This window comes from Dipodomys ordii, unplaced genomic scaffold, assembly GCF_000151885.1.
Source record: "Dipodomys ordii isolate 6190 unplaced genomic scaffold, Dord_2.0 Scaffold6, whole genome shotgun sequence".
Taxonomy (NCBI): domain Eukaryota; kingdom Metazoa; phylum Chordata; class Mammalia; order Rodentia; family Heteromyidae; genus Dipodomys; species Dipodomys ordii.
This window is the reverse complement of record NW_012267222.1, coordinates 12,648,069-12,662,812: the sequence shown is the minus strand read 5'-3', so window position 1 is coordinate 12,662,812 and position 14,744 is coordinate 12,648,069. Positions and strand designations below refer to the sequence as shown.

Below are 14,744 nucleotides of genomic sequence, written 5' to 3'. Positions count from 1 at the left end.
CCAACCCGGAGATGAGCGCTCTTTGTGCGCCGCGCTTCTCTGGCCGCTGAGGGGCTCTCACTTGTTGCCAGGCGGTGTGCAATCCTAGCGCACTAGCGAGAGCCCGACCCCTTCACCGGGTTCGAACACAAGGGTTGCAGTGAATATATAAATAATCAAAACCAGTTAATCTATCAGGCAGGATGTGCGTACCTCTAGTCCCGGATGCTCGGAGACTGAGCCGGGATCCCTTGACATCCCGAGTTTGATAATAAAAGAATTACTGGCTGGGAAGGTGGCTCAGTGGTAGAGCGCTTGCCTTGCATGCATGAGGCCCTGGGTTCCATTCCTCAGCAGCCAGAAGTAGCGCTGTGGCTCAAGTGGTAGAGCGTTAGCCTTGAGCTGAAGAGCTGAGGGACAGCGCCCAGGCCCAGAGTTCAGGCCCCATGACTGACACACACAAACAAACAAGGAATTACTTACATCCTCACTACTCATGTGGATAGCAAAAGCAGCCTAGGAGATCTTCACTTAAAACAGAGAGGGCAGAGACAATTGAAGCAGACACAAGGAACACAGCCTGCCCCAGGGAAGGCAGACTATTATCTGAGTGAAACACTTGGAAGGCATCGGTTCTCGGCCTTTTAGCTAAGATTGAGTGTAGTCTGTTCCTGTCGTTGAACATCTGATTTATTCTCTCTCAGGTCAGAACGGTAGAATAACTGGAATTTTGGAGCAGGGAGATAGAAAAGGAGCTTGCTTCACTCACTCCACCTGGTAATGTAGTACCTCCAGGATCACTGCACACAAAAAAAGTACTTTGGAAGATGGCTTGAATTGGCTTCCATTTCTAGAATACCTGCTCTATGCTGGATTTATTGTTGTTTTTTTTCCTTATTTATTTATTCATTGATTTATTTAGTGGTACTGGGAATTGAACCCAGGGCCTCTCACATGCTAGGCAAGCGCTCTACCACTTGAGCCATGGGTCCAGCTCTGAATTTATTTTTTCATGATTTTCTAATTAGCAGACTTTAGTTGTACAAAGCGGGGGAGGGTTCATTGTGACAGGTCTATAAATATCAAACTCACCCCTTTTTTTAAATCTTCCTCCCTCTCCTCATTCTGAAACAATTTCCTTGAACTTGGGTTTGGTTTGGTTTAGTTTTGTACCAGTACTAGGGCTTAATTCAGGCCTTGGAGATGAATCTCTTAGATTTGTGTTCCCACACTGGCTTTGAACCTAGATTCTTAGATCTCAGCCTCTTGAGTAGCTGGGATTATCAGTCACAGATGCCTGACTTTGAATTTGTTTTTAAAGCAACAGTTATGTGCCAAGCAATATGCTTGCTGGGATGACCTCTTTGACAATGCTATGAAAGGCTAAAATTAACTCATAAGTTAGTATACTGAGGCCTAGAGAGGTGGCAATCCGATTGGTAGTATCTCATATAAGCCCCTGGAATTCCTCTCTGGCAGGTGTGATGGCCCTGGTAGTAAAGCAGACCTGCAGAGGAGGAATGACAACTCCTGTCGCACAACTGTGGATGAACCTAGATCCTACCTCCGGGATGTTGACCAGGAATCGTGGCTCAGGAGAGCAGTCACTTACTGTGAATTAGGGAATTCACTTACTGTGGGTCTTAGGGAATTGATTAATAAAACGTTAGCACAGGTGTCAGTTATGGAGAACTTGCTACTTACCTGTCAGGCCCGTTACAAAGCCCCTCCTTTGGGCTCTCGGTCCTTGTGGTTGTTCTGCATTATCTCAGTCTGTGGATGAGAACAGAGGCACAGGGTGCTACTCTCCCAAGGCCAGCCGGTGGATTAGAGGCAGACTTGGACCCAAGCCCAGCTCTTATCTGCTGCACAGAACTTGATCCAAGGAGTGACCAATGAGGCAAGAACGAAGGCTTCCTTCTCTTCTCTGCCCTGCCCAGTTCCAGCTTCTTTCCCCCTTTCCTTCCCAGGAAGGGCAAGGACAGCTCCAAGGACAGGGCACCAAGGATACTTCCCCCTGGCAAGTGGGTGAGGATAATAACTTCCCACTCCAGAAGCCCAGGCCCCCATAATCCTTTGAGCTCAGAATCCTGTGAGTCACTTGGCTGCCATCCCAGGCTCAGGCCTCAGAGAAACAAGGTCTCCAGGGAGACTGGATTCCTGGACAGGCATAATAAGCCCAGCACTTAACAGGTGTCAACAGGCCTCAGAATCAAGGCTCTGAGCTGGGGACCACAGGAATGGCTTCCAGAGACTCCATGCGCATGGCATATTTTCATTTTTCCTTATGGCTAATATTTCATGGTATGTATGTACAATATTTTCTTTCTCTTTTTTTTTTGTGCCAGTCCTGGGGCTTGAACTCAGGGCCTGGGCACTGGCCCTGAGCTATTTTTGCTCAAGGCTAGCACTCTACTACTTGAGCCACAAGCCACTTCCAGCTTTTTCTGTTTGGTACTGAGGAATCGAACCCAGGACTTCATGCATGCTATGCAAGCATTCTACCACTAAGCCAGATTCCCAGCCCCTGTACCGTATTTTCTTTATCCAGCCATCTGTTGTTGGGGCCTTCAGCTGATTCCACAGTTTGGCTATTTTGAACAGTGCCACAATAAACATGGGCATGCAAGTGTCTCTTTTTATATTGATTTATTCTCCACTGGACATATACTCAGTAGTCATATGGCAGGGTGATGATGAAGGTCTATTTTTAGTCTTTTGAGGAATCTCTGTATTGATTTCCATCGTAGTTGCACTAGTGTACATGCCCACCAACAGTGTACGAGGCTCCTTTCTCCCTGTATGCTCACCAGCATTTTGTTACTTTTTTTGTTTTTTCGTTTTTGTTTTATCAGTCGTGGGGCTTGAAGTCAGGCCTGAGCACTGTCCCTGAGCTCTTTTGCTCAAGGCTAGCCCTCTACCACTTTGAGTCTGAAGTGTGTATGTGTGTGTGTATGTGTGTGTGTGTGTGTGTGTGTGTGTTTGCGCCAGTACTTGGAGCTTGAACTCAGGCCCTGGGCACTGTCCCTGAGCTTTTGTGCTCAAGACTAGTGCTCTACCATATGAGCCCACAGTTTCACTTCCTGCTTTGTTAGTGTTTCACTGGAGATAAAAGTTTCACAGGATTTCCTGCCTGGGCTAGCTTCAAACTGTGATCCTCAGATCTCAGCCTGCTGGGCAGTTAGGGTTACAAGTGTAAGCCACCAGCACCTGGCAATAACCCGACTTGTGAGGAGGGGTCCCAAGCTGCATTATTAAAGCCTTCTTGCCTCCTACAAACCCAGGAGCCTGGCTGGGGATCACAGTCTCAGCGGGTTCACAGGTAGCTGAAACTACAAAGCAGGTGAATGGACTTTCACGAGAGATTCACAGCTTTGAGGCTTCCTGAGATGAGTGTCCTTAAGTGACTTTCTGGCCACAGGAAACAGCATGTCTGGAGCAGGGCTGAGAGCTCTGGGTCGGTCTAGTAAATGAGCTGTCGGGCTGTGGGGCTGGGCACAGGGGACCTGATAGGAGCAGAGATCACAGGCTAGGCTTTATTGGAGGGCAAGTGTGGGTCCGGAGTCAGGGATCCACAAAAGACTCAAGGAGACCAGTTGCCCTCTGAGACCATGGTTGGATGTCTGGCTCTTGCCTGAGAATCTGGAGCAGAAGGAGCAGCCGGAGCCTTGAGGTGAGGACTATGGTGGGAGTGGGCTGTGTGCTTCTCCAGGCCAGGACTGGGCTGAGGGCCAGCTGGTGCACCCAGGGGCCACACAGCATCCACTGGTGTTGTCCTGAGAGCAGGGAGTCATTCTGAAGCCACTGGCTAGAAGAGAAACTCCACCATGTTCCACCGTGCCAACCTCCAGCGTGCAGACACAAAGACCCAGAAGCACCACCACACCTACCTACGTTCAGCATTAGTCATGGTGGACAGCACCATACACTGACCCAGCTCCACCCCCACCTCCAGCCTGGCACCCCTCCACCTTCCTGCCTTGGGGCTCTTTGGGAAACTATGGGATCTTTCTGGGCTTCTGGCTTAAGTACAGTAGACCAGTGTTCCAGTCAAGCCCTGGGGACAGCCCTCCAGTGCTGTCTGGCAGATGTTGGAGAAGGCCTAAGCCTCCTGTCCAAAGCAGATTCACTCGGTCCAACCGTGGGCCTTCCAGACATCTGGGCACTTTTCCCTAAAGCAGCAATCCAGAAAACACCAGAACTTTCCTGCCTCTGGATCTTCACCCCCTCCCTCGGGCAGCCACACTGAAGGAGGGACCCACAGGGGGTGACAGCACAAAGGGCAGAAGCTGAGGTCCATTGCAGGCTCAAAGATGCCAGCATCTGGAGCTGCAGGGATGGCTCAAGCGGTCGAACACCAGCATGAGTAGGAAAATGCCAAGCAAGAGCTTGAGGTCTTCAGTCCAAGCCCCAGTACTGGTATGATAACAACAACAAAAACCTAACAACTGCCCACCCATGACCTTTGTGCCTGATGTCCCTTCTTCCCTTTACCCCAAACAGGACCCACTGCTGAAGTTCTGGGGCTCTGTACAAAACAAACACATAGAATTTGTTTAAAAGAAGTTGAAGCCAGGTGCTGGTGGCTCATGCCTGTAATCCTAGCTACCCAAGAGGCCTAGCACTTGGCCAAAAATAAAATATTAAATGCTGTAAACTATAGTTTTTTTTTGTCTTGCTTTGTTTTTTGCTGGTCCTGGAGCTTGAACTCTGGGCCTGGGAACTTTCCCTGAGCTCCTTTTGTTCAAGGCTAGCACTCTACCACTTGGGCTATAACACCACTTCCAACTTTTTCTGTGATTAATTGTAGATAAGAGTGTCACAGACTTTCCTGCCCTGGCTGGCTTTGAACCATGATTCTTAGATCTCAGCCTTCTGAGTAGCTATTATTACAGGCATGAGCCACAGGCTCCTGGCTATAAATTATTAGTATTTCCTTCAATATATCACAAAAAATACTAATACAAAAGCAGTACAAGACTTGTACAACAAAATCCACAAAATGTTAACTATAACTCTACAAATAAACTTAATCCAGCCAAGCAATTGTAATCCTATCTACTCAGGAGGCTGAGATCTGACAATTCCAGTTCAAAGCCAACCAGGGCAGGAAAGTCCATGAGACTCTTTTCTCGAATTAACCACAAGAAAACCAGAAGTGACACTGTAAACAAAAGAGCTCAGGGACAGTGGCCAGGCCCTGAGTTCAAGCCCTATGACTGACCAAAACAGAAAGAAAAACAAACACAAGAAGTTCAAGACAGCAACAGCAATCTAGCATTGATGGCTCACACCTGTAATCCTAGCTGCTCAGGAGGTTGACATCTGAGAATCATAGTTCAAAACCACGCTGGGCAGGAAAGTCTGTGAGACTCTTGAATTTCCAATTAACCACCAAAAAAAGCCACAAGTGGAGCAGTGGCTCAAGTGATAGAAAGCCAGCCTTTAGCAAAAAAGCTAAGGAACAGTGTGCCCAGGCCCTGAGTTCAAGCCCCAGTCCTGGCACACAGAAACACAAAAGAATAAAATTAAAAAAAAAAAGCAGAGGAAAAAGAAGAGGGAGAGGAGGAGGGAAAGGAGGAGGGAGAGGAGGAAGATAACAACAACAAAGCAATAAGCCAAGAGTGGTACCCCTGGGTTATCCAGCCTCCTAAGCCACACCTCAACGTTCATTGCCAGGCCTCAGACTTCCCTCCAATGTCTGCTTCTGTGTTACCTTATAGACTTCCCCCTGACATCTCCAGAGCTAGCCTTCCCCTCCTATTCCCTGCCCTGCCAGTCACCTTTGAAGCCTGCCTGGTCTCAGCCGCTTCTATCTTCTGTCAGGACATCCAGCACCAGGGACAGACTGATCCTTCCCTAGGGAATGTCAGCCCCTGAGATCCTGGGTCATGCCTGGTCACTGCTCTAGCTAAGAATACTCCTGACACCCAATAGATGCTGGGTAGAGATTAATGGAAGAAGAAAGGTCAAGGGTTGGGGGAAAAGAAGGGAGCGAGAGAGGGAAGGAAGCCAGAAAGGGGATGGGAGGGAGAAAGACACATTCCTGAGAAGATTCCCTTTGTGTGTTAATAAATTCATATTTATTCATAGTTTATCAGTTTGTCCCAAGGGACCTTTCTTTCACCTCTACCCCACACTGCACCTTTAAGAGCTGCTCCAAGAGCCTAGGCCTGGGAAACAGGGAGGGAGAAGAAGGGAGGGACAGAGGGAGGAAAGAACCTGGCTTCCGGCCTAGAACAAGGCCTAAGCTGGGGGAGAGGAAATCTTGGAATCCTCTGAAAATTGTGACTATATAACACAAATGACTGAAACTGTTCCACGACTTACGAGTGAAAACTGTGTTTTAATCTGAGGTCAAGCTCCGGGAACTCTTCAAAGTTGCAGCCCCAAAGATCAAAACCAGGCACAAAAAGTGTCAACAGCACTGGGGCCAAAGACAAAGCCATCTTCTTTGGCAGGAGTGCCCCTTGCTCCACACACTGGCCCCTCCATGCCCATGTGCATGTGTGTGTGTGTGCATGTGTGCATGCACACTCTCTCCCTTTACACAGCTGGCAGTATACAATCTGAGAAGTGTTGGCCTTTTTCTCTCCCACATCATCCCCCAGTACCCCCTCACTGGCTCATGGCGGCTGAGGCTCCCAGTGCAGATAGGAATCATAGCTTACCCAGCATTTCCCACTTGTGGATGTTGACATGACTTACTTCAGGCTTATAAATGACCTTTCACCTACATCCTTTTGCCTGGGAACACAAATCTTTGTAAGGTAAAATCCTAGAGGTAGAATTCAGCGGTCAAAGGGGATTTTTGACAGATGAAGTACCAAAAAAAAAAAAAAAGTCCCTGTTTTGATCACCAACTGTGCTTGGTCACAAACCTTTCAGACTCTGCCAATTTGCGAGGCGACTGTGGACCGCAGTTTCCTCTTAGTTCTATTTCTCTTCAGAGACTACATATCTATCAGGATACAGTTAAGAGAGAAGTAGTGGGGCCAATGGCTCAGGCCTGTAATCCTAGCTACTTTGGAGGCTGAGATATGAGAATTGAGGTTCAAAACCAACCCTGGTAGGAAATCCATGAAACTTTATTTCCAATTAACCACCATGAAGCCACAAGTGGAGGTGTGGTTTACGTGGTAGAGAGCCATCCTTGAGCAAAAAAGCTGAGAGATAGCACCCAGGCTCTGAGTTCAAGTCCTGTTCTGGGAAAAAAGAAGACAAAGATGAGGAAAAAAGAAGCAGCAATTCACACTCCTCTAACACTGTCAGTGGTTTTAGTTGTTTAGGTCTTAACTGTTCTTGTTTTTGTTTTGTTTTTGTCTTTCTTTTTAGTACTGGGGACCGAACCCAGGATGTTGCACTTGCTAGGCAAGTGCTTTGCCACTGAGCTACATTCCAGCACTGTAGGGGGTTTTATCTTCATTCTCTTAGGTTTACTATTCATATTCAGATATTTTTAGTTCTAATAAGAAAGAGAATTTTATGTTTTGCTTGGCTTTGTATGTGTGTATGTGTGTGTGTGTCTCTGTGTGTTGTGTATGTGTTTGTGTGTATATCTGTGTGTTGGGGGGGTGTCCCGAGGGTCTCTCTAACACTTGAGCCATGTTCCTAGTCTACTTGCTTTCAGTTTTACTGTTTGCTTTCAGTCTGTCATGAGCTCTGTCCACTTCAAACTTTTGGGATTTTTTTTGGTCATCATGGGCTTGAACTCTGGGTCTGGGCGCTGTCCCTGAGCTCTTCAGCTCAAGGCGAGTGCTCTACCACTTGAGCTACAGCGCCACTTCCGGTTTTCTGGTGGTTAATTGGAGATAAGAGTCTCACAGACTTTCCTGCCTGGGCTGGCTTTGAACCTCGATCCTCAGATCTCAGCCTCCTGAGTAGCTAAAATTACAGGAATAAGCCACTAGCACCCAACCACTTCAAACTTTGATCATCCTAACTCTGCCCGTTGTCCCCCAAGTGCCTGAGACCACTGGCTTGTAACATCACATGGCCTTTTAAACATGTTTAATATGGGGCTGGGAATGTGTCTTAGTGGTAGCCTAACATACATGAAGCCCTGGGTTTGATTCCTCAGTATCACATAAACAAAAAGTCAGAAGTGGTGCTGTGGCTCAAGAGGTAGAGTGCTAGCCTTGACCACAGAGAGGCTCAAGGACAGTGCTCAGACTCTGCACTCAAGCACCAGGACCGGCAAAAATACAAAAAACAAAAAACACCAAAACCATGTTTAATAGATTTCCTTGACAGGGCTGGGGATCGACCCCTGGGCCTCACACACGCTAGGCCAGTGCTCTCCCACCGCACCACACTCCCAGAGCCCCATTCCGTGTGATTTATGTTTTCAGCAAACATTTGCCTGCAGACTCATCCGGGTCACGAGGAGCTCAGTGTAAAGCAGTAACAAGCAGCAGGAGGCAGGGAATGAAACGCATTTCTCATCCCCCACCCCCACCCTGTTATCCGCCCTGGGAAGCTGAGTGGGGTGTGTGGGCTAAGAGGAATTTCCCATCTACCCTCTGGAGGTTCACTGGAATAAACTGACAGATTGTTGATAAATACAATTGTGTGTATGCCAGTACTGGGCTTGAACTCAGGGCTTGGGCACTGTCCTTTAGCTTTATTTGCTCAAGGCTAGTGCATTTCCATTTAAGCCACTGCCCCACTTCTGGCTTTTTGATGATTAACTGAAGATAAGAGCCTTGCCTAGACTGGTTTCAAACTGTGATCCTCAGATTTCAGCCTCCTGTGTAGCTAGGATGACAGGCCTGAGCCACTGGCACCTGACTAACAAATAAAAATTTACTAACATGGGAAGGAAATAATTACAAGAGTGTGACCAGCCACTAGCTCAAGATTGTTCCAAAGTCCATACACTCCTTTCTCTATAGTAGAGCAAGCCTAAGGGACAGATATCCTGCCATGAAATCTATCCATTAATTACATGCCTCAGTCTTCTTGCCCCAAATAAATGGGATTTCAGGGTGAGGTGGAAGGCTGCATTTGCAGTCTATATTCATCACTTGCTTGCTTTCTGAGACAGTCTTGCTATGCAGCCCAGGCTGACCTGGGACTTACATGGTCCTTAGCCTCCTTGAGTGGTGGGATTACAGGCATGCTCCACTATGCTCAACTGCAATCTGGTCTTTATGGCAGTCAAGTGAATTCCTCTTCCTGCAGGTGGGGAGACAGGAACAAGAAAAGACAGATCCGAATTCTGAGCCTGTTTTTACGGTTAATAATTTCTTTTAGGTTAAATTGTTACTGCATTCATGACAGATGCTTCCTGGCAAAGATTGCAGGAAGGTGGAGATCTCTGCCTTGGGGACCAAGATCTTTTCTTTCTTTCTTTTTTTTTTTTTTTTTCAGTCGTGGGGGCTGAATTCTGGGCCTGGGCGCCATCCCTGAGCTTTTCAGCTCAAGGTTAGCGTTCTACCACTTGAGACACAGTGCCACTTCTGGCTTTTTCTGCTTATGTAGTGCCGAGGAATCGAACCCAGGGCCTCATGCATGCAAGGCAAGCATTCTTACCACTGAGCCACCTTCCCAGCCCCAGGGACCAAGTTCTTGATGTTGTATAAAAAGAATATGGGGCCAGGCGCTGGTGGCTCATACCTGTAATTCTAGCTACTCAGGAGGCTGAGATCTGAGGATCACCGTTCAAAGCCAGCCATGGCAGGAAAGTCTGTGAAACTCTTATCTCCAATAAGCCACCAGAAAACTGGAAGTGGTGCTGTGGCTTAAGAGGTAGAGCGCTTGCCTTGAGCTGAAGATCTGAGGGACAGCAACCAGGCCCAGAGTTCAAGCCCCATGACCGACAAAAAAAAAAAAAAAAAAAAAGAATATGGGGACACCACAAGCAGAGAGTGAGGGAGTCTAATAGTGAAAAAGGAAAAAGAGCTATTACATCATGTAGACGTGGTGCAGGCACAGCTGATAACAGGTGTAATAATGGCGTAGAAGCACAGATATCAATGGTGAGAAAGTATGGCTCAAGATTCACCTTAGAGGAAGTGGCACTGTGGCTCAAGTGGTAGAGCGCTTGCTTTGAGCTGAAGAGCTGAGGGACAGAGCCCAGGCCCAGAGTTCAAGCCCCACGACTGACAAAAAACAAAAACAAAACAAAACAAAAATGATTCACCTTAGAGTAAATGATCCCTTTTGTTCTCACACCTGGGACATTTAATCACTCTTGCTGTTACACTGTTTTATTTTATTACTTTATTTTATTAGGGCTCAGAGTCTTCAAGATTGACTTACCTATTCATAAAACTTGGGTTGTCAGTATCTAAGCATCTTTTAAGCCACAGATGAATTTTGCCACATACTCCCACAAGAAAGGTGCTCATCCCAAGGGGCATTTTCCCCTTAAACATATTTTATGCCAAGAGGAGTCATTTTCCCCATAATGCATTTCATGTGTGTGTCAGTCTGTCGTGGCTTGAACTCTGGGCCTGGGCGCTGTCCCTCAGCTCTTTAGCTCAAGCACTGTACCACCTGAGCCACCGCACCACTTCTGGTTTTCTGGTGGTTAATTGTAGATAAGAATCTCAAGGACTTTCCTGCCCAGGTTGGTTTTGAACCGTGATCCTCAGATCTCAGCCTCTTGAGTAGCTAGCTAGAATTACAGGTATGAGCCACCAACACTTGGCCAAAAATAAAATATTAAATGCTGTGAATTATAATTAGTATTTCCTTCAGTATTATATTACAAAGAAATACTAAGGTAGGGGCTGGGAAGGTGGCTTAGTAGTAGAGTGTTGGCCTAACATGTTATGAAGTCCTGGGTTTGATTCATCAGTACCACATAAACAGAAAAGGCCAGTGGTGGTTCAAGTGGTAGAGTGATAGCCTTAAGCAAAATAAGCTCAGGGACAGTGCTCAGGTCTTGAGTTCAAGTGCCAGGACTGGCAAAAAGGAAAAAAAAAAAAGAAATACTAAGGCATGTTTAACAAAAGCAGTTCAAAGCTTGTACAAAAAAATCTACAAAAATGTAACTATAGCTCTACAGATAAACTTATTTCCAAATTCTCGATGGACTTTTTTTTTTTTACAGAAGTTGACAAGATAATGCTACAATTTATACAAAAATGCCAGGGACCCAAATAACCAAAACAATTCTGTTCCTCAAAAAGTTGAGTTGCCAAGCAACTCACCAATTCCACTTCCAGAAATTTACCCACAGGAACTTAAAACAAATGCCCACACAGCCTTGTACAGCAATGGGCAGAGCAACAGTATTCAAGGCACATAGTCCAAAAGTAGGAGCAGGCCAAATATCCTCCACTGACAGATTTTTTTTAAAAAGTGGTAACTGGAGTTAATAGAATTTTGTTCTGTGACAGGCTATATCAGGAATATGATGCTAATGAAAATTGTCCAAGTGCAAAAAATATAGTTTAGCTGGGTGCTTGTGCCTCACCCTATAATCCTAGCTACTCAGGAGGCTGAGTTCTGAGGACTGAGGTTCAAAGCTAGCTTGTGAGGCTCTTAAGCTTCAATTAACCATAGAAAAAAGCCAGAAGTGGCACTGTGGCTCAAGTAGTAGTGTACTAGCCTTGAGCAAAAGTTGCTCGGGGACAGAACCCAGGCCCAGAGTTCAAGCCCCAGACCAGCAAAAACAACAACAACAAAACCATATTATAGGATTTCATTCATTCATTCATTCATTTGTTTGTGTGTTTATTTATTTTGTTGGTCATGGGGCTTGAATGCAGGGCCTAGGCACTGTCCCTGAGCTTTACTGCTCAAAGCTAGCTCTCTACCACTTTAAACCACAGCTCTACTTCCAGTTTTCTGGTGGTTAATTGGAGATAAGAGTCTCACAGACCTTCCGGCCCATTCTGGCTTTGAACTGTAATCCTCAGCTCTTAGTTTCTTGAGTAGCTAGGGTTACAGGCGTGAGACACTGGCACTTGGCTTACGAGGATATTTATAGGATGATTGAAGGTCCTAATGTGATGATGCTTTCACAAGTCTAAGTGCTGATACTGGAGTTTAAACTCTGGGTCTTGAGCTAACAGGGTTGGCTTTTTCACAGCTCATGCTCTACCACTTGAACCATGCCCCCAGTCCAACTTTGCTGATTATTTTGGAGAGTATCTCTCTCAGTTTTCTGTTGAGGCTGGCTTTGAACCTCTATCTTCAGATCTTCAGCCTTCTGGGTAGCTAGGGTTACAGGCACGAGCCACCCACACATTCGTTGCATATTTCACAGAGGTGAATTTTATGGTATGCAAACTATGCCTCTATAAAGCATTAAAAAAAATCAACATCCCAGCATCACAATGGACATTTATTTTTGGCAGTACTGGAATTTGAACTGGGCCTTGTGCTTACTAGGCAAGAGCTCTACCACTTGAGTCCTACCCCATCTCCAACAACTGACACTCTGTTTCGCTTTGCTTTGTTTCCTTGGCAGTGCTAGAGCTCAAACCCAGAGCCTTGCACGTGAGAGGCCGGGCAAGGTTTCTAAGGGAGCTACAAGCCCACACTTAACACAACAAAATTTAGATTATTCCCTCATTATATGGAGGAGATCTTTTTTTTTCCCCACACTCACTGCCTGACTTCAGATACACTTCCCAGGCATTAGTGGCTTATACCTGTAATTCTAACCACTCAGAGGCTGAGATGTAAAGGGTTATAACTCAAGACCAGCCCTACTCAGAAAAGTCCTCAAGACTCCCATCAACAGGGAAAAAAGAAAAGAAAAAAGCAGGATTGGAGGTGGGGCTCAAGTTATAGAATGCCAGTTGAATAAGAAAGCCAAGCTGAGGGAACAGATGACACTGTACAAAAGGAAATGTACTTATTACCTGACTCATGTACATATAACTCCTCTATACATCACCTCTATAATAACAATAAAGTAAATGTTAAAAAAGAAAGAAAGAAAGAAAAGAAAGCTAAGCTAGGTTGCTGGTAGCTCACACCTGTCATTCTAACTGCTCAGGAGGCCGAGATCTGAGGATCACACTCAGAAGCAAGCCCAGACAGGAAAGCTGGAGACTCCTATCTCCAATCAACCACCAAAAAGCCAGAAGTGGAGTTGTGACTTAAGTGGTAGAGCACTAGCTTTGAGCAAAGAAGCTCAGGGACAGTACTCAGGCCATGAGTTTTAAGCTCCAGGACAAGCACCAAAACAAAACAAAAAAGAAATAGGAGTTGATGTGGTAAGCCAGGCTGGGGTTGGGGAGGGGGGAATGACTCTCTGTGCTCCACACCATCAGGGCAAGAGCAGGCTTCTCCCATGGCAACAGGCTTGAGGGGCTGGCTTCTTGAACTATAATCAAATTGCACAATGCTTCCCACATGAGCACATGGAAAGTCAGGTCCCATAAGAACTTACTGGCACTAGAATCAGCCTGTCTCCAGCACTTCTTTCCTCCACATGAAGCATCCTCCTGGCCAGGCTGCTCATCAGCATCAAGGTCATTGCCATCATCAACAGTAAATATTTATGAAACAGCTAGTGTTGGTGCTTCATGTCAGTCAGGCAGTCCAGTCAGGCAGGAGGCCTGAGGCTGGGCAAAGGGCAGAAGCAGAAGGGAGACACAATTGCTCAGCCAAGGTCCAGAGGCCCAGACCTGGCAGTCTAGAAAATAAATCTGGGGGAGGGATGAATACCAGGCCAGCTGCTGCCCCCGGGGACAGGCAACCGAAGGTGGATGTGTCATTAATCAGGACTGAAACTGATCTCAAACCCTGATGCAAATGGAATCACCCAGGATCTTCACAAAACACAGTTTTAGCTGGATATCTTGCCAGGCACCAGTGGTTCACGCCTCTAATGCTAGCTACTCAGAAAGAGGCTGCGATCTGTGGTTCAAAACCAGCCTGGAGGTTCATTGGAGGTTATCTCCAATGAACCACCAAAAAGTTGGAAGTGGAGCTGTAGAGCTCAACTGGTAGAGCGCCTCAAGTTCAAATTCAAAAAATTACTCTGATTAGAATAGAGGACCAATCTGTACAGTGTGTTGTTTTTCAATGTGTAGCAGTTTGTGTCAGGAGCATGGTGTGGGGAGGAGGGACAGGCAGCTTTGGAGGTCTGAGGAGGCGCATCATTATTGGGGGCCTGAAGTTCTCAGGCAGAGAGCACAAGGGGCTGGCTGGCTGGCCCAAGGGGACACTTGGACAACACTGGGTGCAGGGAGAGGGAAGGACAAGACAGAAGGAGCGAATGCAAGAGAAAAAGAGGGTCTCTCACAGCTGGGTGCCAGTGGCCTGTGACCCTGCTACAGGAGGCTGAGATCTGAGGATCATGTTTCCAAGCCAGCCTAGGCAAGAAAGCCCATGAGAATTTTATCTCCAATTAATCACCAAGAAGTCAGAGCAGAGCCGTTGTTCAAGTGGTAAAGCACTAGAAAACAGCCCGGGCAGGAAAGTCCTTGAGACTCTTATCTCCAATTAACCACCAGAAAACCAGAAGTGGTGCTGTGGCTCAAGTGGTAGAGAGTTCGCTTGAACTGAAAAACTCAGGGACAGCACTCAAGCCCTGAGTTCAAGCCCCAGGACTGACCCAAAAAAAAAAAAAGGACCCCTGTTCCACTTAGTACAATTGACTTTCCTGTGTGACCTTAGATGAATTGCCTTCTCTCTCTGGGCCTCAGTTTCTCCATCTGTAAAAGGAACAGATTGAACTTGCTGAAGGCCTCAGATCCTCTGACTCCTCCTTTGGTTCAAGGACACCTTAGAGGGGTCAGGTTGGGCCCCAGTGTGAGATGAGCCCAGGTAGAGAACCCACTGTGTAGGTCTGCGGG

The 14,744-nt window shown here is 46.7% G+C and overlaps 1 protein-coding gene and 1 long non-coding RNA gene across 3 annotated transcripts in view; both read right to left on the bottom strand.

The window, feature by feature from the left end:
* The window catches only part of Paqr7 (progestin and adipoQ receptor family member VII), an 11,349-nt gene extending 9,605 nt beyond the window's left edge, over window positions 1–1,744 (bottom strand). Inside the window, exon 1 of the mRNA XM_013033307.1 lies at window positions 1,684–1,744. The gene's annotated coding sequence lies outside the window, so the exon portion shown is untranslated. The remainder of the gene's footprint in view (window positions 1–1,683) is intronic.
* Window positions 1,745–7,147: 5,403 nt separating this feature from the next.
* Window positions 7,148–13,482, bottom strand: LOC105998935. Of its 2 annotated transcripts, none has more exons than XR_001175716.1 (3): window positions 13,334–13,482; window positions 9,061–9,156; window positions 7,148–7,184 (listed from the first exon to the last, which is right to left on the bottom strand). It is a non-coding gene; the product is annotated as an uncharacterized LOC105998935 (long non-coding RNA). The 2 variants fall into 2 exon arrangements; XR_001175717.1 differs by having other exon boundaries at window positions 7,148–7,179.
* Window positions 13,483–14,744: the final 1,262 nt, after the last annotated feature.